The 3,351-nt window shown below is 40.6% G+C and overlaps 1 pseudogene; it reads left to right on the top strand.

Annotated features, from left to right (window-relative positions):
- Nucleotides 1–224: 224 nt before the first annotated feature.
- LOC139076950 (tigger transposable element-derived protein 1-like) lies at nt 225–2,456 on the top strand (annotated as a pseudogene).
- Nucleotides 2,457–3,351: the final 895 nt, after the last annotated feature.

The raw sequence follows: 3,351 nt of genomic DNA, 5'->3' as shown, positions 1-3,351 counted from the left end.
CTTGTTATAGTGATCTGTGCTCAGTGATCTTTGATGTTAGTATTTTAATTGTTTTGAAGTGCGGCCAACCGTGCCCGTATAAATGGTGAACTTAATTGATAAATGTTGTGTGTATTCTGACTGCTCCACTGACCAGCCCTTTGCCTGCCTGTCTCCTTCTCTTTGGGCCTCCCTAGTCCTTGAGATGCAACAATATAGAAATTAGGCCAATTAATAGCCCTACAATGGGCTCTAAGAGTTCAAATGAAAGGAAGAGTCACACGCCTCTCACTTTAAATCAAAAACAGCAATGATTAAGCTTAATGAAAAAGACATGTTGAAAGCCAAGATAGGCTGAAAGCTAGGCCTCTTGCACCAAACCATTAGCCAAGTTGTGAATGCAAAGGAAAAGTTCTTGAAGAAGATTAAAAGTGCTGCTCCAGTGAACACACGAGTGACAAGAAAACAAAACAGCCTTACTGCTGATATGGAGAAAGTTTTCGCGGTCTGGATAGAAGATCAAACAAACCACATTCCTTTAAGCCAAAGCCTAATCCAGAGCAAGGCCCTAACTCTCTTCAGTTCTGTGAAGGCTGGGAGAGGTGAGGAAGCTGCAGAAGAAAAGTCTGAAGCTAGCAGAGGTCTTTTCATGAGGTTTAAGGAAAGAAACCATCTCCATAACATAAAAGTGCAAGGTGAAGCAGCAAGTGCTGATGCAAGAGCTGCAGCAAGCTCTCCAGAAGATCTAGCTAAGACCAGGAATGAAGGTGGCTACACTAAACAACAGATTTTCACTGTAGATGAAACAGCCTCATATTGGAAGAAGATGCCATCTAGGACTTTCATAGCTAGAGAGGAGAGGTCAAAGCCTGGCTTCAAAGCTTCAAAGGACAAGCTGACTCTCTTGCTAGGGGCTACTGCAGCTGGTGACTTTAAGCAGAAGCCAGTGCTCATTTACCATTCTGAAAGTCCCAGGCCCTTCAGATTTATGCTAAATCTATTCTGCCTGTGCTCTATAAATGGAACAACAAAGCCTGGTGACAGCACATCTGTTTACAGCATGGTTCACTGAATATTTTAAGCCCACTGTTGAGACCTACCACTCAGAACAATAGATTCCTTTCAAAATATTACTGCTCATTGACAATGCACCCAATCACCCAAGAACTCTGATGGAGATGCACAACGAAATTAATGTTTTCATGCCTGCTAACACAACATCTCTTCTGCTGCCCATGGATCGAGGAGTAATTTTGGCTGTCAAGTCTTATTATTTAAGAAATATAGTTTGTAGGCTACAGCTGACAAAGACAGTGATTCCTCTGCTGGATCTGGACAAAGTAAATTGAGAAACTTCTGGAAAAGATTAACCGTTCTAGATGCCATTAAGAACATTTTTGATTCATGGGAAGAGGTCAAAATCTCAACATTAACAGGAGTTTGGGAGAAGTTGATTTCAACCCTCATGGATGACTTTGAGGCGTTCAATACTTCAGTGGAGGAAGTAACTGCAGATGTGGTGGAAGTAGCAAAAGAACTAGAATTAGAAGTGAAGCCTGAAGATGTAGTTGAGTTGCTGCAATCTCATGATAAAACTTTAATGGATGAGGAGTTGCTTCTCATGGATGAGCAAAGGAAGTAGTCTCTTGAGATGGAATCTTCTCCTGGTGGAGATCCTATAAAAATCATTCAAATGACAACAAAGGATTTAGAACATTACATAAACTTAGTTTACAAAACAGCAGCAGAGTTTGAGAGGATTGACTCCAATTTTGAAAGAAGTTCTACCCTGGGTACAATGTTATCAAACAGCATGACATGCTACAGAAAAATTGTTTATGAAAGGAAGAGTCAATCGATGCAGCAAATTTCATCGTTGTCTTCTTTTAAGAAATTGTCACAGCTACCTCAACCTTCAGCAACCACCACCCTTATTGGTCAGCAGCCAAGAGCATCAAGGCAAGACCCTCCACCAGCAAAAAGATTATGGCTCACTAAAGGCTCAGACAATGGTTAGCATTTTTAAGCAAAAAAGTATTCTTTTTTTTTTTTGCCTGGAAAGATTCGCCTTGAACTAACACACGTTGCCAATCATCCTTTCTTTTTTTTTCCTCCCCAAAGTTCCAGTACATAGTTGTAAGTACAAGTTCTAGGTCCTTCTAGTTCTTCTATGTGAGCTGCCACCATGGCATGGCAACTGATGGATGAGTGGTGTGGTTCCATGCCTGGGAACCGAATCCAGGCCACTGAAGCCAAGCATGCCAAACTTTAACCACTAGTTTAACCACTAGGCAACCAGGGCTGGCTCTAAAGTATTCTTAAATTAAGTTATGTACATTTTTTTTAGACGTAATGCTATTGCACACAATAGACAAAAGTATAGCATAAACATAACTTTTATATGCACTGGGAAACCAAAAAATTCATGACTTGCTTTATTGTGTTGGTCTGGAGCTGAAACCCACAATATCTCCAAGGGATGCCTATATACCTTTCCTTGTATAAAGAGAATGTCACAAGAAGAAGTAAGTGGAAAGATATTTCTAAGGCTGAACATAGACTTTTGGTGGAAATAATTTGATTTTTTTAATCAGTTCTAAAAATTGCTAAACACACATTTAGAAGCAGGATGCTAACACATTTGAACTCAAGGATAACTAAAAATAAAAAGGAGAAGTAGTTCAAGAAGTGACCGGTCCACATGCCAAAGTCACTCCTACCCATAAGAGAATAAGAAAGTCCCTCATGTCCCAAAATATCTTCCCCACCCATTTAGTTACCCATTCAGCCACCCACTGCCTTCTGTTTCCATATCACATTTCTTTAGTTTATTATGTTTAGGGCTGCTGTCACTTTAAATCATTATATGGAAGGAGTAACATATAAATCAATTGTAAACTCTTTTACTAGAATGTATCTAACCATTACTCAGGGAAAATAACTGATATAACAACATCCAGGTCAGATCAGTTTCAGTGGGTAGGAGGTTGCCTTCAATTGGGTTCTTCCAGAAGTAGCTGCTGAGACAAAGATTTATGAGATAGTAATTTATTTGAGATCAGATCAAAGGAATCATGGGTAGGGGAATGGGAAGTGAAACAGGGAAAAGAGAAAAGCAATAGAGGGTGTGATAATGAGCAATTTACCACTGCAGCCACAGGGCCTTCTCCCATGGGGCACCTCTAGGACACTGTGCAGAGCACATCTTAGAGTTTTCTCAACCAAGGCGTAAAGAACTGGGGTAGTTTTTCACCACCTCCTGTTGTTCATCATTGGTTGAGAGATGCTCCAGGGCATTATCTCCCTCAAGCACTTCCAGTGTTCCACTTGTATGCTGCTGAGTGACCTGAGTCTCAGGGGCTTGAAGAAGTA

Source organism: Equus przewalskii, chromosome 18, assembly GCF_037783145.1.
Source record: "Equus przewalskii isolate Varuska chromosome 18, EquPr2, whole genome shotgun sequence".
Taxonomy (NCBI): domain Eukaryota; kingdom Metazoa; phylum Chordata; class Mammalia; order Perissodactyla; family Equidae; genus Equus; species Equus przewalskii.
The sequence above is the reverse complement of the archived record's forward strand: the minus strand, read 5'-3'. Positions and strand labels throughout refer to the sequence as shown.